Source organism: Protopterus annectens, chromosome 2.part1, assembly GCF_019279795.1.
Source record: "Protopterus annectens isolate FY-2018-M chromosome 2.part1, PAN1.0, whole genome shotgun sequence".
NCBI lineage: Eukaryota > Metazoa > Chordata > Ceratodontiformes > Protopteridae > Protopterus > Protopterus annectens.
The window spans coordinates 1073357218-1073380266 of record NC_056729.1 but is presented as its reverse complement, the minus strand read 5'-3'; positions in this window follow the sequence as shown (position 1 = coordinate 1073380266).

Sequence of the window (23049 nt, the reverse complement as noted above, 5' to 3'; positions counted from 1 at the left end):
ATCCACGAAAGGCCCTGTGCAAGTGCAGAATATGGGACACACCGCAGAACATGTTATACAGGCATTCCATGAACACAGCCAGGAATGCTTGGAGTATGCAATCACAAATAACAAGAAGACACAATGCCATTCACGCAGGCATCTGGCATGCTGGACTCCAGCCATTACCAAACCATGCAAGAGAATGAGGAAGCTAATACATGATAGAGCAAACATAAAAAGGGAAGTAATCACTGATCAGTAGTATGGCAATAAAATATGTCCACACATACAATCAACTAAGGCCAGCCACAACAAGTAGAATCTGTGAATCCAGAGGCAATGTGACACCTGGCCCAAGTACACAGACAACCCACAACTCACCCCAATAAATACAAATATATGTGAGAGTTGCAACCCAGACATCCTGAAGACACTGGACAGTATGAATGTCCCACCAAATACCAGACAAGGTACTCACAAATTACCACATAGGTGGTAAACCATTATGTATGCAAGGAGTAATCAGGGACCTAGGGACACAAGTTGACAGCAATCTGTCATGTGACACTCACAATGCCAATGTGGCTAGGAAGATTGTCGATATTGGACACCGTATCATGAAAGGATTCACATCTACATCAACAGAGGTCACTGTGCCCCTGTACTGTTCCCTTATCAGACCCATAATCTAGTACAATGACTCATATGGGATGTACCGTACATGACACCTGCAGCGGTTCGGAAGACCTCAAAGCTACCCCACCAAGAGGATAAAGGGTGTCAAATATATGTCATATGCTGCCTGGCTGTAGACACCCCAGCTGAATGCAGTCACAGACTGCCTACACAGAGGCATTGTATGTCTGTTGTACAAGGCCATGCCAACACAGGAGTAATGGACATGCTCCACCACAGGAAATCAAAGCCATTGGAGCTGTGAGAGTGACAGATGTCAGCCTCAACACATAATGAAATAGGATGTGCTGGAGGGACAGATACATAACCCAGAGGCTCCCTACACCCAGAAACAGGATCCCAATCCATGTTAGGCAGAGCCCCTCACTGACACCCCTCAACAGGAATATTGCCAAGTGGATGGATGATCGTACATGTACACTGGGGGTCTTCACTGTGTCACGTCCAGACAGAGGCACAGTAAAGAAAATCATAAATGGCCATAATAGTCACATAGCAAGGGGTGGCAAAAGACACATACACTCTGGCTTTGCTTACTAATGCCCTAGGGTGGATAGCCTAGCATGCACCCATGAACCTATGAAGATACAAATTGTACAGGACACTAAGGATAATCACAAGGCTTACCTAACTGATGGTAGGAACCATGCTGGGAATCCACAGATATGCTCCGAATCACACAGATATTACAAACAACATACCAAACACACACACATATTGCCAACATACAACCTGACAGGTGCAGTGCAACCCCCCCCCCAGAATGCAAAATATCTATCCCAGCAGACTGCTGGTCCCCTGCCATTGCAGATGCTGAGGTAACAGCCATCATCTGCAAAGCAAAACACACAGCAGCAAAGGTATGTGATGGTGTCCTGGGCTGAGGCCAACATGGACTCCAAGAATAATGGAATGCCAAATCACACTACTGCCCAATGTTAGCCTTACCACAGGATATGTACCCAAAGAGCAGTGTACAACAACAGTGGCCCTTCACAATAAAGGTGTTTCCTGAATGGATACTGCAAACTACCACCCCAGGATCCTGACAAGCTTGGTCTGCACAGCTATGGAAAGGATCAGTATGTACCACAGACATAAAGCTATCGTGGACCTACTGATACTGGACCCTACACAGTGTGGCTGTCGTAACTGCAGATCCTGCCCCTAAACATGTTTGACCCATTTTAAACAGTCATTAAGGTCATTGATGAGGGCAATGTGGTCCACACAGCGTAGCTGGACCGTGCATATGCTTCCAGACAATACCTACGAGTTCAGTATGGATATGTTCACCTGCTTAAATATATACCCCTATGTCAGTAGAGGGGTTGCAAACCAGACCAAGGACAGAACTGACATGGTCAGACATGCTGCATCCATGTCAGACTACAAAACAGATATGAGTGGCATCCCACAAGGCTTGGTCCTGGGACCTCCCCCCCGTTCCATATATATGTCCCATAGGTACAGGCCAACATGGAAGGACTGTGACTGAACATGTATGCAGAGGAGTACAAACAGCCCACCATATCCGACCCCCAGCTGACACAAGCAACCCACAAAAGGGCCACCTAGAAACAGACAACTGGAGCCATAGCCATGTCAGCAAGCTAATTGCAGAACTGTGTATAGACAACCACCGTGGATATACAGGAAGTGCCCACAAATTACCACACAGGTGTTAACCCATTACGTACCTAACATGTAATGAGAGACCTGGGGACACAAGGTGATAGATATCCTGCACTGGACAAACATGTGGCTGTAGTGTTCGCAGAAACATACCATATACCCACCCAATCATGAAGGTTGTCAGATGTAGATAAGGGGAGGTCACTGTGGCTCTGCAGTCATCCTTCATCAGCATCAAAATTGACTACAATAGCCCCTGTGGGATATACCTCAGCAGACACCTCCATCAACTGTAAAGTCCACAACAGTACCCCACCAGGAGTAGCAAAGAGCATGAACAGATGCCATGTGTTGCCTGAGTAAACAAACTTCAGCTCCACACACTGCCATACTGCCCAGCCAGAGGCAAGCTGTGCCTGATGTATGAAGCCATGTCCAAGCTGGAATCAATGAACGTGCTGCACCTTGTACAATCTGAATGGCAGTCAGCTATGCACATGAGAGACCTGAACCCCAGCACTGACATACATAGGACAAGCTGTACAGAAAGATCCATAACACAGAAGGCACCCCCACTCTTGAGTAAACTCCCAGTACAGGTTAGCCAGAGAGTCACCTATCAACACCCCTCAAGAGGAATCGCGATGAGTGGATGGGAGATGGTAGGTTAACCCTGGTTATCACTGTTATGTCAGAGGTAGACGGAGGCACAGTATACTAACCATGACATATGTCATGGCAAACTCCAGTTACAATGTGTGTCGAAGGACAAACACACCCTGTGACTAGCATCAGAAATGGCCTAGGGAACATCGCTAGGGTTTGCCAATGTCCACCTATGTTGTGGAATACACTACCAATGTTGGACGAGCCTGGTGTAGGTAGTCCATATCTGAACATAATGCAACATGGTCATGTGTGCACAACTGGCCCCTACACAGTCTGTTGTGCTCACTGTGAAGATGTCAAGCAGTGATAGGACTAAAGCCCAGGATACTGTCCACCACACAGTGAAAGTACTGAACCAGTACACTATGCAGTACTACAGTGTTAGGTCATTATGAAAGTATGTTGACAACTGCCTGCAAAGTATCCCATGCAATCCCTGCAGGCACAGTATAATCCCTGTTGTGGCAGACACGAAGCAGTTGGCCAGTTAGTACACAACATGACACCCAACACACAACCATAAATGTGAGATATTGTTGAAGTTCACACACACCCAAATATGTGGTGGACTTCAGAGTTCAACATATGGAAAGCTCACACTGGGCATGTTCGCACACTTTGATAAATGAGGCATATGTCAAACAACATGCCATGGAAAGGCTGAACTGGGCATGCTCACATACATATCTCCGTTTAGCAGTTGGCCACACATATCTGGTATTTGTACGTGTCATTCCAGGAACCAACCACAACACAGCAATCTGCCCAGTGCACACAGTAAATGACTACAGAGACATAAGTGATATAGTGGATCGCCCTCATATTCAAACATCTTCCACAGATACACAAGTTGTTCATAGGAACAGGGAATGCTATGGCAATAAAGACCTGCAAACAGTATAACAGCACAACAAATATTGTGCATCTGACAATTGAACATATGGGTGTAGAGGTCAATACTAGGCTTGTTGCCCTAGGGAATGACAGCTTAGTGTGCTTGGCATCTGCATCCCCAGTACAGTAGGCTACTGTGCCACTGTAAAGTAGGTCACATAAGGCAATGTGTGAGGCTAGTGAGCTGTGCCTCTGTCAAGCAGGGGCACAGTGGAGATCCCAGAGTATGAATGTGCTAAGCCACAGCAATGTTGTTGGTGTGTGCTGGAAGAGGGTTGCTGAGGACCTCTAACAGTAAGTGGCCATCAATAACAGACTGAGGGGAGCCCTATCTGCATTGTCTGGACAATTCCACTATCAACACTGTGTTGTGATGATTATGTGGGAATGAAGTGTCATGCCGGAACTGTTGACAGATGTCCTCCCTCTGTGGGCTACAGCTCTGCAATGTATTAGCTCACTCTGTCTGTTGGATGGCTCATATATGGCTGGTGTACACCTGACAGGTGTCTTGTTGTGGAGCAGTCATGGGTATATGTGGGATAGCATGATCAATGCAAACCTTACGCATGCTCATAGAATGTAATTGTCAAGGATTATGCAGAGTGGCCAGTATAGTCCCCCAGCATGGGTCCTTTGAAGTCATCCACCCCAGTCTTCACAAGTGTAAAGTCTGCTTGTGATACAGTTTGTGTGCAGTGACAACCTTGCCTGGGGGTGGGGATGGGATATGGATGTCCAGGGAAAGGTGGGGATGGTCAGATATCAACAATGGTGGTCTACCTCTGGTGTGGAGCAGTGAGTACCTATGTTGCAGATGGACAGATGCAATATGTATTACCCCATGTGGCTGTGGTGTGTGGTTCTGCCATAGCACATGGACCCACAAATTGTAGTGGCTATAGGGTAAAGTGGTAGAGGCCTGAGTAGTTCTCACACACAATATGCCTGTACCTGATGTTATCAACTGGAATGGTGTATGTGAACACCTGCATATGCCGGCACTGTTCCCAGGGAAGCAAAGTGTGTGTCCTGGATGTGGGAGTGGTCTACTGGACTGGTTGTGTTGTGTGTTACAGGTCCTGTAGTCACGAAGCATGGTATAGAACATAACCTGCCAGTGCGATGTGCATATCTGACCCTGACGTAGGTGGCTGCAAATGCATATATATGCTATCCCCCACCTGACAGGTAGTACTAGATGGACATATCTCTGTAGAAATAAAGATGTCAGCAGCCTATAAATACTGCAGGTGCAGACCAGAAGCCCAATAATTCGGTTAGCGTGCTCTGCTAATGCGTCTCCCTCAAGTGTCCTAATATAGGTAGGTAGGAGTTCGAACCATGCAAATGCTCAATGTGTGTGTGTGTGTGTGTGTGTGTGTGTGTCTGTGTGGGTGAGCGGGCTTGATGTGTGTGTGAGGAAAATGTCCCTTTTGGCAACTGTGAAAGCACTCTACAGGATGCACATTCCACTATCTAAGCATGTATGATGTCAGCACCCTATAAGTACAGCAGGAGAAGGGAAACTTCCCAGTAATTCGAATAGTGTGCTCTGCTAATGCATCTGTCACGAGTTTCATAACATAGGTAGGTAGGGGTTTAAATCCTGCAACTGCCCAGTGTGTGTGCAAGTCTGTGTGAGGGTGATGTCCCTTTTGGCAACTGTGAAAGCACTCTACAGGATGCACATTCCCCTATCTAAGCACGGATGATGTCAGCACCCTATAAGTACAGCAGGAGAAGGGAAACCTCCCAGTAATTCGAATAGCGTGCTCTGCTAATGCATCTGTCACGAGTGTCATAACATAGTTAGGCAGGGGTTTGAATCATGCAACTGCCCAGTCTGTGTGAGGAAGATGTCCCTTTTGGCAACTGTGAAAGCACTCTACAAGATGCATATTCCCCTTTCTAAGCACGGATGATGTCAGCACCCTATAAGTACAGCAGGAGATGAGAAACCTCCCAGTAATTCGAATAACATGCTCTGCTAATGTGTCTGTCCCGAATGTCATAACATAGTTAGGTAGGGGTTTGAATCCTCAACTGCCTAGTGTGTGTGCAAGCCTGTGTGAAGGAGATGTCCCTTTTGGCAACTGTGAAAGCACTCTACAGGATGCACATTCCCCTATGTAAGCACGGATGATGCCAGCACCTTATAAGTACAGCGGAGAAGGGAAACTTCCCAGTAATTCGAATAGCGCACTCCGCTAATGCGTCTTTCTCAAGTGTTATAACATAGTTAAGTAGGGGTTTAAAACCTGCAAAGGGTAAGTGTGTGTGTGCTTGGATGTGGGGAGTTTGTGCGTGTGCAATTCTGTATGAAAGAAAAGTGCTTTTTTGCAATCAGGAGATTACACTACATGATGCACATTACCCTTTCCAAACACTGATAATGTCAGCACCCTATACATACAGCTTGAGAAAAGACACATCCCATTAATCCGAATAGCGCACTCTGCTAAAGCGTCTTGTTCAAATGTCATAACATAGTTAGATAGGGGTTTGAAACCTGCAAATGGCTAGTGTGTGTGTGTTTGGATGTGGGGAGTTTGTGTGTGTACAATTCTGTATGAAAGGCATGTTAGTTTTGGCAATCAGGAGATCACACTACAGGATGCACATTACCCTTTCCAAACACTGATGATGTCAGCACCCTATAAGTACAGCTAGAGAAGAGGAACCTCCTAGTAATCCGAATAGGGTGCTTTGCTAATGCGTCTCTCTCACGTGTCGTGACATAGGTAGGGGTATGAATCCTGCAAGTGTGTGTGTGGGGCTAGTAGGGTGTGTGTAATTGCAAGTGTGGGAGAACAGATCCTTGTGGCAAATACTACAATACACCAGATGCTGCATATTCCCCCAGTAAACACAGGGAATGTCACCACACTATCAGCACAGCCAAACAGGGCTAGTTGGCCAGTAATGCCAATAGTGCACTCCACTACTGGGTCTATTACCATTGTCAGAATACAGATAGGTATGTTTTGGAAACCCATAACTGCCACATGTGGTTGTGTCACACATTATGACCTTGTGTGGGTCTTTGTGCATAACAATGCATGCCATTGCCTAAACCAGCAATGGCAATGCACACATGATGTATGTGTGTGACACATACACATAAATACCTGTGACCTGCAGTAGTTACCATGTCTGACACATGCCTCGAATGGATAAATGGTATTTGCAATGCATAACAATATGACTGTGTCTTACTGTGCAGGGTCCGCACACGGTATGTGTCTATACAGTGTGGGTGTATATGGTAAAATACCTACAGCAGGGGATACACATCTGGTCTGGGCCATATAGTCTACATGTAGTCGATGTACAGGTGCTGCATGCTCCTACCTGTTGTGGGAGTGGTAACATGTTATTCCACTGCAATTCAGTGACCACATGCTGGAAACCCTTCAATTAGTGTGTTGTAGCTACAGTAATGCTCACTCACAATGTTTGGATGGATGCAGTCCAGCCATATAAAGACAGTTCTTGAGACTGTCATATTGCCAGTGTTGTTATGGAGGATAGGTGGGTTTCCTGTGTATGGGAGGGTTGTGTGTGCCAGGCTATGAACCAGAAGGCAGTCCGACACACTGTTAGCTGCACATGAATAGGCCCTGATGCTTTGTGCTGTGCCAACAACCTGGAGGTGTGTGTATCTGTGGTGCCTTGGGATACCACCCCCTGTCCATGTGTGTTACATGTGTAGGGGACGACAGGCATGGTATGAGGTATAACCTGGCAGTGATGGGTTGCACCTGTGATCCGTGAATCAGGACTCTGGTACTGCACAGACATTGCAGTTCACCGTGCTGTGGACAGTGTCCAGTGCATGCATCTTGTGGTGTACACTGCTGGTGTTGTGTAGCATCACTGTTAGTGTCCTATCCTGTGTGATACCCGCAGAGGTGGCTATGTAATCTGTGTCCTGTAGCATAAGGCACTATGTGTGTATCAAGGGGCTTCTCCAATATACATTGACCCATGGGTGTCACGTGCAAGCTGCCCCTCGCAAATCATTGTGGCTTCCCTAGCATGTAAGCACACATTGACAGCCAGTGGATACCCTATGAATGGCATTGGAGATTGAGCAGAATGTAGACATAGAACACGCTCCCTACATATAGTGGTAGCATACCTTGTGAGGGTATGATGGCAACCAAGATCAGGCTCACACTGGTCCATGCCACATGCTGAGAGATCCCTTCTATGTTCCCTATCATGTAGTCCAGGGAGGTATGTCTCAGGTCATCCATAGTGGCATGGTCAATGACTGAGTCATATGTGTCCATGCCTCTGATTGACCTGTATGCATGTGTTTTGTGATGGACCATAGTGCCCCACAGGCATATCACTGTGACCTTCACCATGTACAGCCTGTTGAGCGGGACCCCACTGCAGTGGCCAAGAGAGGTACCTGACACATCTGTAGAAGGTGTGTTGTATAGCCCTGCAGGCTGTGAGTGTGTGGCACACGGGATGTGTGTGCCATGTGTGGCATGTGCTCTGTTCCGATGTAACGTATGCCTGTGTGCCAGCTGCGGAGGTGTGTGATGCTCAGGCAGGATGCTATTCTGAGTCTCCAAGTATGCCCCAGTGTGTTCAGATTGCTGTCAGTGTGGGTCTATGTCTGACTGGTATTGTAGTCACTGTAGTATGTCATGCCACCTGACAGGGTATGGCATTACTGGGTTCAGAGTGCTCAGTCCCCAGATTGGCTATGTGATGGCATCCCGCACATGTGTTGTACGTTCCTGGCCAGGGGTGATGGTTGACTGCATACATGTGGCAGCTGTGACATTGCCACATGACTCACATAAACCCCAACTGGACCATAGAGGTGATTCACAGGTTACCTTTGTACATGCTACCCTAGTAGTGTGATTGCCATGGTGATTACCAACACATAGGGCCAATGGGGAGCAATATACTGAAGGTGTGTATGTGTGGGTGTACTGCTACTGATTTCATAGCACTGGCATATATGACTGCACACGTGGGTAAATGCCAGGTAAGACGTGCAATGTGTCACAGGCAACGTACATGCGAACAGGACAGACAGTGACATTCTGTCATGTGTAAACTTGACATACGTATCATACGCTATGCAGATGTCACTAGGAGTCCACAGAAGCACTGTAACTCTGCATTGCAGGTGGAAGCAGTGTTCCAGGGAACCCTAAGCGAACATGCATGCAAACAAAGCTACAGTAAGCAGGGTTGGAAGTAGTCCGTTGTACAACAAAGAAGGGGTAACACTAACAGTAGGTAAAAGTGCAAATATGTAGGCACTATCAACATGTACCCAGGAATGCACAGCGCAGATGCCCATGGTAGAACTGATATTATGTCATAGTTAATTGTGATTTGGATTACATTGGTACTGCACACATATCAACATGCGCAAACATCCACATTGCATAGTCATTGTGGGCAACTTGCCACCATTACTGTACATGTCCATCATTGCGTATCACTACTTGCATTAGCTTCCCCCCTGTGCTACCCATGTATGTGGCTATCTGTTGACATCCTTACCACCGGTATGCAATAATGTGCAGCTGTTACACTTTGGTACATACTATGGGTGCAGATAACAATTCAGGACAGTCATACGGTTACTGCATCAGGCATGCTGGGATATACACACAGTCATATCAGCATACTGTACTGTTACCAACATGATACTACTAATACACTTCTATGTAGTCACCCTGTGCATCAGCAACATGTTTACCTGTTTCTGCACTGATGTTGGAGATTGCAGGAGGTGGCACAGTTTCATCATATGCACAGGGTGTGAATTAGGTATGCCTGAGTCTGCCACTGATACCACCAATTGACACGTGTGTGTATGTGTGTTGGTGAGGGACAGCAGTACAGGGTGGGGCACTGTTGGTGCAGTGTGTGCGTGTATGAGGTAGCTCTAGGTGTTAACATTTTGCATGTGTGTATGCACGCACACAGTTCCACCTCACGGCTGCCATATACAGGGGTTTGTGGACAGCCACAGACTGCACCTGGCAGGTCATACAGATCAGTGTCTGTGGGCACTGACACGGTACCTGTGCCTGGCAGGGGTGCTACGGACCGTATCCGGTACTAAGCCAGATTGGGTACTGTCATCAGAAGCGGGAGTGTGTTGACTGGACACAGGTCACTGTTGGGACTGCCCAGAGCCACGTGCACATGGTCTCCTGGGGCGTTCCGATGACAGCACAGACCCAGCATTGCTGGGGCTGCTGCTGGCACTATGGGGGCGTGCATGGGCCTGTTGTCATCTGCGCCGACTGACAGCTGCTGCTGTTGCTGGCATACGGCCAAATCGACGCCGCAACCGCCCACCATTGCCCTGGCTCATGGACATGTGGTTGTGGAACTGCTGTAATATGTCCCCACAACGTCTGTCTATGACATCGGTGAAATTACGGATAGCATCCGCGATGTCACGCATACTGTCAGTCATGGCTGTGCGACATGCTCTCAGCTCCCTCAGACCCTGTCTGGTGTACCTTTCCATATGAGACTGTGCCTGCATGACAGCCCGAAACATAGCTGAGGTCGACAGACCTCTTTGGGCACGTCTACCAGAGGCAGTACGCTCACGGATGCGCCCACAAGAACCCATGGGCAACTGTCTGTGTGGTACCATCGCAGGACGCTGCCCATGGCTGCTGTGTGGGGAAGCATGTGCCACAGATAGCACATTACCCTGGTCAATGCCCACTGTATCCTGTCCATCACCTAGGGACAATGGTGACATAGGATGTACTGGCAGGATGACTGTGCGCAATGATGGGGTTGACAGCTGTGTACTGCCAATTGGCTGACCAATGGCGGATCCTGACACACCTTCCTGTTCCATTACACAGATATCATCATTACCAGTACCTGTGGCACCAGATTAAGGTTCCCTGCTGCAGGACACCAGACCAGCACCAGAACCTGTGGGAGGAAGACAGGAAACACAGTTTACAGTGTCCACACAATGTTACCAGTGATGCACTTATGCACACATGCACACATGCACACATGGACACATGCACACATGCACACAGGCACACATGCACACATGCACACATGGACACATGCACACATGCACACATGCACACGTGGGCACATGCACACATGCACACATGCACCCATGCACACGTGGACACAGGCACACGTGGACACAGGCACACATGCACACATGCACACATGCACATGTGGACACAGGCACACATGCACACATGCACACGTGGACACAGGCACACATGCACACATGCACACCCCACAGTATACACATAGAGCACTACTGAGTTACACTAGTATTACTAGCACTTTCAGGACTATTATATGTATTGTTGAAACACACTCACCAGCATGGATGTCCTGCCTTGCTGTAACACTGGTGGGACCTACAGAAATGAGGAGATTAATGTCAGTGGGCACAACTGTGCCATTGATACTGCATATGATACAGTGCAGTAGTACACCAGTTGCCTTTCACATGTCAGCTGCTGATATTGCCACACCTGCACAATTACATACTATGTTGACAGCTACATACCATGGACACACCTTACACATGCATAAACTAACAGTGTACAGAACAGTCAAGTGTACATATGGCATATTACCTGCACGCTCCATGTCGTGCTGCTGTGTGGATCCAGCCTCCATCATGATGCAGGTGTATTGCTGTTGCTGTTCCGGGGCTGGAGCCACAACACTTAGGAGTAGCCCCTCCAGTCTGGTGAGGGGGGGATGTGTGGCCACCCCACCTCCTGTGGCAACCTGTTGCCTGTGGATATCTGACGCACGCTGATGGACATTTCTGATTAAATCACTGCAGTGATGTCGTACCTGCTCATATGTCCTATTATGCATGCCAATATCATTTACCCTACGGACAAGGTCTTGCCACAGTGCAGCCCTCTCCTGCTGATTCTGGTTGGTGCGGGAAAACAGTATGTCATAATCCCGCACCAGGGTCTGGTGTATCTCCTCATCTTCTGCTGCAGAGTAGGCGGGATTACGCTGACGCGCCATCTCCCTGGAAGAGAACACAAACAGGATATCAGCGGACTATGTCAGCAATATATGGCACACATACTATACATGATACTCAACTGTAGTGATATACTACTACTCCCATATGTAGCATGTGTGTGTCTCTTGGTGGATACACAAGTACATGGCCAGATATCAGTGCTCAGCCAACACCTGTGCAACAATACCTGCCACATTCCATACAACATAGTAGCATGCCCCATCGGTCAGCACACTGCGACAGGTCCAATGCACAACCTCACTCTGGGGTTCATACCAAGGTACTGTATGTGGAACGCCATCCACTAGTGTGATCTGGACACAAGTTACTCGGCCTGGATATACATATCCCACCACCACCACCAGCACAGTAGACTACTTTGATATGTATGTGATTAGACAGTTATTCACTTGTTAGGACTGAGATGGTATCCATGCAGCCCACTGGGCCAGTGGAAGCCACAACCCACACTGCTGACCCCTTTGCGAATGCTTCCCACGGACATCCCAAAGATTGCATGGAACATGCACACACATTTCTAACCCAGACCCTATGCACAAAGGTTAGGCATCCTGCCCGGTGGACCCCAGCCAAAGTCAGATTGTATAAGAATAGAAGGAGGCTACTGCAGGACAGAGCAGATTCACATTAAGGGAAGGCATCTGTGGTCAGCACTGGTAATAAGCTATGGTCTCTCATAACAACATCCACGGCCTACTCTAGGAGGGAAATGGCCACGGACACTATAGATAACCACAAGGCCTTCTTCAGTTATGTTACACATATGGACCAAATGCCTCAGATATGCTCTGATTTAATACACACCTACTTAACATTCACCGAACACACAGATATTGGCAACATTCTTGCAGACTGGTTCAGTGCACGTATCCCCCCTCCTTCTCCCCCACAAGTAGAAATACTTATCACAGCTGAATGTAACCTCCCTATCATCTCACATGTCCAGGTGAGGGCCACCCTCAGCAAAGCAGAACACACAGCATTAATGTGACCTGATGGTATCCCTGGATGTGTGCTACGTGAACTCCAAGAGGACATACAACTGCATATAAGACTGATATTTAACCTTGGCCATACTACAGGATATGTTCCTGAACACTGGCATACAGCAACAGTGGTCCCACTCTACTAAGGAGGCACCTCTACTGACCCTGGGAACTACCGCACCATAAGCTTAACAAGCCTGGTCTGCTAAGCTATGGAATTATTCAGTATGGGATGCATATACAGTGATACTGGGTACCTGCAGACACTTGTTCCCGGCCAGTTCGCCTTTGTGTTTGGCTGATCCTGCCTTTTGAACCTGGTTGACCTTTCAAAACAGTCACTACAGCCATTGATGAGGGCAACACAATCCATACAGCCTACCTGGACTTGCCTAAGGCCTTCAACACAGTACTCCACTCAGGCATCATAGACCAGCTCAGTAGCTTACATGTTACTACATATGTCACATGATGGGTTGCACACTGGTTGACATACAGAATCCATAATATCGATATTGTAGGAGCCATATCAGATTCAATGCCAGTCACATGTGGTATCCCACAGGCCTCTGTCCTAGGACCCCTCTTGTTTGGCATTTATTTCTCAGATGTAAAAGCGAACATGTGCGGGTTGTGGATGACAAAGTTCCCAGATGACTGCTAACTAAGCGCCATAGTCGTTACACCAGCTGACACACACATCCTACAGACAGGCCTCACTGCAACAGACAACTGCTGCCAGGATCATGGCCTAACACTGACTGACATGTAATGTATAGTCATCCCCTTTAGGTGGAACTACCTGCACACAACATATCACATGGACATACCTATAGATACAGTCCTATGACACATATGGAGGGTTCACAGTATGCAGACTATTAACCTGCTACTTTACATTACCTGTGTTTTTCGCAGCTGGTTGCGTTACCACTACTACTGCTTCCTGCTGCTGCTGGCACGGCTTGCTACTGTCACTGCTGACAGCTTAGACTCAGTGAGTGTACCGTGTGTTGTTGTTTGTGGTTTTTTTTTTTTTTTCTCTCTCTCTGTCTCTGTCTCTGTCTCTGTCTGTCTCTCTCTCTCTCTCTCTCTCTCTCTGTCTGCCTCCAGACAGTGCAATGAACGTATTGCATGTGTGGAGTGTGAGTACAGGATGCTTTTGTAGGTATCTGCATAAGTCCATGTGATGGCCTCTGCACCAATTGTAAGCCAGCATTTGCTAATTGCATGCAGCCAGTTGTGTACTGATTGCAGTTCTCACTGTGATTTCAGGACAGTGCTATAAAAGACCATGTGAGATAGGTGTTGCCCTTTCAGATTGTAAGGGCGGGGACCATGCTGGTATGCTGTGGACCCTGTTCTGTGAGTGTAAAGGTTAGTATCTTTCTCATGATTCAGGCTGTGTTGTAGATTCACATTTCTCCATTCCTCTCTCCTGTTTCCTGTAGTAAGTGTGTATGCACACTGACACCTACAACTTATATAAATATATATATATATATATATATATATATATATATATATATATATATATATATGTAAATATACATACATTTATATATGTACATTAACTGACATTATTACCTACTAGCTACCAACTAGCATGGCTGTTTCTGTTCACATACTACTATGATGGAAATCCACTAGTTTTGACAGAGAGTCATGGCTTAGTGGTAGGTCATACAGACTAGTGTTACCAAGGTCCTGGGTTCAAGACTGACAGTAGGAAATTATTTTGGGTTGGGAGGGTGGCCTAATGGTTAAGGTGTTTGCCTTACAAATACAAGGTGCAGGGTTTGAGTCTCACAAGGGATAATTGGCTAGGCTTAAAATGGCTCGCAAGGGCAGTTAGCTTAGTATGAATCTATGAACTATGAACTAAGTAATTCTAAATGACATGCTTTGTGTACTACACATCGTATATTCCCTTTACATTCATTCCTACTATTACATGATATATTTATTTTAGCACAATATTCTAGTATAAGAGTCATGGCTCAGTGGTAGGTCATGCAGACTACTGTTTCCAAGGTCCTGGGTTTGGGACTGACAGTGGGATTTTATTTGCTTTTGAACTGACTACAGGACCTGTCAATCAGAGTGACTAAGGCACTTTTAAGCAGTTGTAACCGGGTTAGCGCTGGTTTGCACGGAGCTCCCGCATGCGCACTGGCGTTCAGCTCTGCGCACACCCGCTTACAATCGCTTAACAGTGCTTACTCTGGCACACACCTGCGCTATTTTTTTTGAAAGAAATGAAAATGGGGAGACAGGAAAGTGGTGAAAAAGGGGTCGCAAAGAGGGTAAGACAGTAGGGAAACAAGCTTGGGATTTGCAGGAGGGATGTAGGTAAGGCCCATAGCTGCCCATTTCTTCATCAGCAACAGCTGTGCATATGTATGTACTTTGGTGTGCCATTTGAAACCTTCCACCCCTGAGAGAGGTGTCAGGACAAGAATAATACTTGTTGTACAGCCAATTGTAATTGATAGTTTCCATGTCCAGCAGACATGTGGCAGAATAGGCAGCTATGTATGGGGCGTAATTTTTTTGTCGGTACAGAGTGCCCTTTTTTTTTTCAGGTGAGAGTGGTATGTCAGGTGAAGGAAGTCGGTATAGCTGGGGAGGTAGGTTGGGTTGGTCAACAGACAAGACAACCAAGACACATACAGGAACGGTGTATGACACGTGTGGGGGGGGGTTACACAATTGACGGGGATGGATGTTTGGATATCCAGAGCCCATGAGCCCACAGATGGCAACAGTGGAACTGATATCCCCACCCATTGGCAGTTGCCACTGTTCCTTCACTGCCCAGGATGGGGCTGTGCTGGGGGCTGTGTAGGCCAGGCAACAGGCATGCCCGTAAGTTGTGCCACCTGTGCCTCAAGCTGGCATAGGGGCCCAAGAACAGAGTCCCGGATCTCCCTACGCACCACAGTCCGGACGCTATGGAGGGTGAGTGGTGGTTCTCCTCCGGCCACACTTGCAGAGGGGGGACGGGCCCCATCCCCTGCAGTTCTTCAACCCGCAGGTGGCACAGGGCCACCGGAGGAGGGTCCAGACTGGGCACTAGTGCCAGGTGCACTCGCCAGCTGAGGTGGGAGAGGTGGGTCCACTGGAACTTGCCTTCCCTGTCGTCCTATCGTTTGCATTATGTCATGACAGTTTGGGTTAGTAACATATAATACCATTCGCAATTAGTTGTAACAGCATGCATTAGTAGTCCCATTAACCAAACACCCAGATATTCACACCATTGAACAGCGAGCATAACACATGCATAATTTGAACAGCAATACACAGTCCAACAACATGCAGGGTTGATTGATGGCAACAGGCCATCAGGTTTGGATGTATGAACAGGGCAGATGCATCAATGGACATGCAAATATTTATGACCCAACAGGACAAATGTCCAGGGGTGTTAATTGTGATTGCACATACCATTTTCACGTGGAATGGGTTATATGTGGTTATAGGGTGGGGTGAAGAAATAATATTAACACCTTTGAATACCAATACATATGCTGTACATTTCTAATAGCTGCACATATATACACACTACTGTTCTAACTACAGTTTCCTATATGATAACTACTTCAATTTGGTGATAGGACTGTTACTGCTACATCAATATACATTTTATTGTTCTTCATACACATTCATATCTGGCTTTGTTCAGCTACATCATCCTGCTACATTTGCTTTATATAGCTATACACAACTGTGGATGTTTGGTATGTCAGACAATCATACTATCTGCATATTGCAGACTGAGAGCAACATATCCAGATTTTGGGATACACATTCCAGCTGCAGCAAAACTTTGAACAGATTTCGCTGTTTGGTTTTGCTTCTCACATTCATTTCATTCTGTACTGACTGCAGTATACTTTATTCAGGGGTTATTACTACTTTATTGGTGGATTCATAACTCTTTCTCACACTCTCTCACTTGTTTTCATTTTACTATTCAGGATGGTACTTACTTCTAGGCTTTATTGACATGTTTTACCTGTAGTTATTACAATCCTTTCCAGCAGTCTCACTTCTGTCATGTTTCAGTATTTCAACAGGGGTATATTTCACACATGTGATTTGCTCATCTTCTGCAGCTGTACTTTTCAGCCTGCTGCAGGTTGTGTACTATTATATTACAGGTGGGGCATCTTTATTTCAGACTTTATTTCAGACATTTTCATTTTTCTGTTTGGATTACAGACTGTAACACACTTTTGTAATCAAGCAATACTTGCAAAGACTCTTACACTGTTACTTGCACATTCTATTATTTAGTGACTACACTGCACTCTTTTGCTAACTGTCATACTTTTATATTTCTTTACAGTTACTGGGAGAGGATTACTGACCTGCCTGGTGGCGCAACCGCACCAGCCTATCGCCATAGGCTCTGCGGTTCACAGAATGGACACCTGCAGCTGTAATATAAATTAAGTAATATTGGAATACACATCTCCATAATATCAGCTAGTTTAATTTCTTACATACATAATTAAATGTAACTTACTCAGTAGTGGGGTGTTGGGCATTTTCCGGGCTTCCTGGATCCAAAGGTTCAATTGGTCCTGCTTGCGTCTCTTCAGGTCCGCATGGTGGTGACGAACCTGCTCACCTGTCCTTGGAATCCCTGTGGCACTGGTGAGATCATGAGCCAACCAGTCCCACGCCTCAGCCCTATATGTTCCCCACAGGACCTGGCCCTGCATGAGTTGGGCCTCATGATTGTGGACTAGGAGCCAAACCATGTATCTGGACTCCTCAACGCCCCACCTCTGTGCTTGAAAGCAACTACCCTCACCTACTCCTGACATTCTGGCTGCAAGTTAGTTCTACAATCGTTTATGCTGTGTATTCCCGTCTATGGGGCTTATATATGCCATTTTTCCCGTACATATCTGTGATTGGCCATTTTGGAATTGTATCAACTTCACAAAACGTGCTTTGTCATGCTCCACTTTGTATTCATTCTTATATATTTGCTTTTACTGCATTTATAGGTACTGCTGTCATGGCTTAGTGGTTCAGTACCTTGACTATGGTGCATAGTATCCTGGGTTTGACCCTGGCCACTGATTTTTATTTTTTATGACTGTCTAGACAGGCTGAGGGGTGTGTCTGTGTAAAGGCAGTTTTGATACGGCTTGCTCAACGTTGCCCGTGGGTTAGCTGGTTGGCGCGGTGAGCCGGTTTACGCTTCATTTGGCTGTTAGCACGCATATTATGCTCAGCTCAGCTAGGGGCACACAGTTTCAGCGTGTTAAACCACTGCTCACCTACGGGCACTCATTTTACACCTGTTAAACCACTGCTCACCTACGGGCAGATGCACTCACCTTGTTAAACTGTAGCTCAGCTATAGGCACATCTCGCATTTTTTATTGTTTTGTTATCTCACATTTCTTCAAAATAAATGGACTATTTCATTACATTTTACATAAACTATGATTTTATATGTGTACATGTTTGTCAGGGACTTGTTTCGTGCTTATTTTACTAAAAATAAAAATTGATGTTGTGGGGGCTCAAACCATGAATGACTGCTCTTCAGCCAACGTCTCTACCGCTACGCTATTGCTTCTTGGCTTACTTTGCATATTTAGTTCTTATATGCTTTTCCACTGACTGCTAACTGTGGCTAAGCTACGGGCACGCCCGTGCAAACAAGCGCACTCACGGGCAAACATTTTTACAATTTAAAAAAAATATATAACATGTTCATTTATATATTTTATGTTCCTAGTCTGTGGGGGCATGTGTTGTGTTGTGTTTATTCACATTTCCATGGCCGCTGTCATGGGTGTTTACTTTGGGCAATTTTACTCTTCTGGGGGCGTGTCCGCTTGCAGGGCTCGGCCTACGGACATGCCCCCTACTGTCTTCCACGGACCGTGTTAGCCTTCGGTGTGATTCAGCATGCCCTCATGCATATGCATGACATGCTGACGTCACACCGTTTAACTGCAGCCTCCGTGTAAGCCATGTATCTCTTACACAGAGGCTTCATGAATCCTGCCCTTTATGTTTTTTTTGAATTTACTAACTTTGCTAATCTCTAATAGCAATCAGCCATGCTATTTTTGAACACCCCGATAGCAATCTGCAAGACGTTTTGACAAGGAAAATTTTTTAACACTGCATGTTTAGCAAATTAGATGAAGGATGGTTCTACTGTAGCTAAGAGCCTTTATTTATTTTATTACCATTAATCAAAATAGTTGCTAGTAGCAAGGGTATCTCAAGGACCCTTTTAGGATTGTTAGCTGGTATTCTCTTACCATCTTGGAATTTCAGGACCGTCTTATAAAAACAATAATACTCAGTCCAGTTATAGTCTTGTCTGAGCACCCTCTTTTAGTGTCTGTAATTTTGTGTCTTTGTCTGCTCAAGCCATTTATGAAAAAGAGATAGAATATGAAGAAATTCCTTTCTAACTGATATTTATTTACCTTGGTGATTTAACATGTAATTATCATATTTACTTTAAAGGCCCTTTGGGGATCCTGCTTACAGGGTGGTATTCATAGTCATTACACATAGACATGGTGAGCATGTGCACAGGTTGTGAACAAGCATGTCTTAGGTTCGATTCAAAGATAGTAGCTACATGTAGGCACAACTGCTAGAATCATTGGAAAAACTTATGCAAGTGAGGGAGTAATGAGATGTAATTGAGGAATATGTCAGAAATCTGCAGCAATCCTATACAAATAAGGTGCTATTTCCCCTTTATGAGATTCACATTCACTTTTTGATGCTTAAATGTGCCATGTACTGATGGATTATAAAACAGCAAATCTGCAACCTTTCTATCTACTTTGTATTGCGTGAAGATGCTTTTGCTGCCACTCAAGCTGTGTCCTGCTCTGAATTGCTCATTTTGGTATAAAAAAACTTGACACGTGAAGTGGTGCTTGCTAGGCTAGAAAAAGGACTGCTCATTTTAACTTTGCTGAAAAGGAATTGTTGGACAAGTTTAGAGTAGACAGGGATATTATATGGGTTTTGGTAAGTTTGCATGGCCCACAGAAAGGAACTGGGGAAAGTGTGGCCTTCTTATACCTTTGACTAGAAAGACATGTGTAGGCCTCACTATACATGCCACTGGGACCTTCCAGAGATAAACTAGGGAGACACTGGGCATCTCACAGGGTTCTGCCTCAAGGATACTTCAGTAGTTCATTGACATACTCTTGGCATAAGTGGATTTGTATTTCTGTTTTCTACTTTCAACACAGGACTGAGTCAGTATTATTCATGCTTTCTACTGAGTGGTACACTTTTCTGAGGTATTTGCTCTGAAAGATGGCACCCATGTTGCTATTAGGGCCCCAGTTGGACCATGGAGGATGACGTACCAGAACAGGAAAGGCTGCTGATCCTTTAACTGCCAGATAGTGTGTGATTCATGTGGGTACATCACCAACATGTCAGACCACCAACCTGGCAGTGCCCACTGTTCTCAAATTTGGTACACAAGATCACTGTACAGCCTCTTCCTGCATAGCAAGATTTGTCATAGTCACCTAGTTGGCAAGTGCAAACTAGTATACTGTTGCTACCCATAGTCATACCTGTAGATACAGACTGGCATAGGCAGGAGTGACTTATCATTCCCTGTTTTTATGTGCACCTTCCCTGTTTTGTTTTGCAGGTGAAGCAGGCTTCCTACTCAAGCCTTGGCTAATGACCTCAGTCCATAACCCCAACATAGCTGCTAAGTACTGCTTTAACACCACCCTGTCCTAGAGAAAGATACTTGTTAAGTGAGTGTTTGGCCTTCTCAAACCTTATTTCCGATGCCTGGACAAGTTGGGGGGGGGGTTAAGTATGACCCTGCTACTCCATGCAGGATATTCACTACCTGTAGTATTCTACCCAACATGAGCATGCATCAGTCTGGTATGCAGGTGCCACAGTCAATCAGTGATCATGGCAATGCAGCTTACTCTCTCAGTGGTCAGACAATGATGGTTGCATGGCAACCCCCCACCCCCCAGTATGCTCATGCATGGAACATGGAAGCCCATATGAAAAGGTAGCATTTAGTCTAAAACTATGGGCCATGACATTCACTACATAATAGTAAGAAGTTACACAGAAAATTCTTGATACATAAAGTGTCACATGTGGTCTATACTGTACATCAGACATTTTTCTTTATGTCATATACAAAAAATTGTTTTTATTTAGTATTAGCCATCATCATTTGTACAGTGTTGAAGGGTAAACAGCACAAGTGCTAGTTATACTGGCAGACTTTGACTGTAGTGTACAGTAGCAAGTGTTATGAAACAAGTTTTGGGCAGTAAAGTGATTGTTTTACTGCAGTGTTACTCAATTTAAACCAATAATGAAATCTGTTTTTGATGTTGCCTTTTTATCTGCTATTTATATTTATATACTGTTTTGGAGGTACAAGGAATAATTACAACATTTGCATTGGTTGCAGGGTAACTTCTGGAGGAGTGTCTGTGTTACTGATGGTCAAAAGTGAACTTAGATTTGTAAGGTGTCTTAAACAATGTCCCCTGAGGATAGCATCAGTGTTGGTCCCAGAGTATTGAACAAGTACTAACATGTGCTTAATGCTGAGATGCTCTGGTTATTGGATTTACTGGAGGGAACCTGTTGGTATTGACCTATTATTGTTGTGTGGCCTCTGCAATGTTGTGGAAGCATTTTTCTGGTGGGAATCCTCATGAATACCTGCAGCACTTTCCTTATATATGTATGGTGCCCAGCCTACTTATCCACTGTGATATAGTTCAGGCCCTCTCTATTGCCCCTACCACTGAAAGCCAAGTAATGATGGTTAGAATGCTACAGAGTATGTGTGTGCCACAGGGAGAGAGATTAGCAAAGTTAGTAAATATAGACACTCTGTCATTTAATTCCAGGTGTCTTCAGTATGTGTCTGGTGATTCCTTACTAGTGTGCACATGGAGGCTGCCATGGATGCTATGTGTCAAACCATACTGTGCATAAGGATCATCATTACATTGTCCCTGGCCTCCACCATTCCCTTGCACTTGTGAATTTCATACATATACTCTGTAGCATTCTAACCACCATTACTTGGCTCTGTGTGGCACAAACATATATTCTGTAGCAATCTAACCATCATTACTTGTTTCTCTGTGGCACACACATACTCTGTAGCATTCTAACCATCATTACTTGGCTTTCAGTGGTAGGGGCAATAGAGAGGGCCTGAACTATATCACAACACTTCTACTGCTGGGCCATGTCTCGGGAGCTAACTGTGAAATATGTCTTCACCTGGCAACCCTGTGTACAGGTGTGACAATGTGTACTGCTACCTCTGAAAGGGTAGTCTCTTTATCAGGAGGTTAAGGCTGCATATAAAAAAACTTGTTAATCTACATGGTGACCCCCCAAATAGTACTGTCATTTTTTTCATTATGTATGAGCATGTGTCACTACCTACATAGTTATCTACCTGCTATGTGGTAGGGCCCTACCAGTACACTTTGCATCTGTATGACACTGTCATGAGGCTGCGTCATGAGAAGGAAAGATATGGCATCATTGTTGGCAGCCATTTTGCTGTCAATTTCAGCTTGCTGTGGTACAGTGCACCATGAAATTGTTTCTGGTAAGGGCCCTGTGAAGAAATATGTTGAGATTGTTTCTGGTGCTGGCCCTGTGAAGAAATATGTTGAGATGTGGTTAATGTGATTTGTGACTGATAGATATGATTTTTTTCTTACAGGCATGATATTCACATTTAGCATGCAGTGCCTGAAACATGTAATAGTTATATATACTGAAGTACCATGCCAAGTACACCTGGCCTGACATTACCAAAGTCAGATGATCACTAAACTTCTACAATGCCTGCCTGTGGCCACTGATGTCATCTGAAAGTACTGGTAATTTCTGAAACATCCTCATTTGTAAGAAAGTTATCACCCTTTATAAGCTGAAGGTACTCCTCACCCAATGTTAAAGGCTGGACTGTCAAAAGTCCACCACCAATGCTGCTATGGACAACTTTATTCTGCTTAACCTTTTGTCTCTTTTTCTTGTTCACTGCTGCTACAACATTTTGCAACCTGCAAGTACATGTTAGCAAAG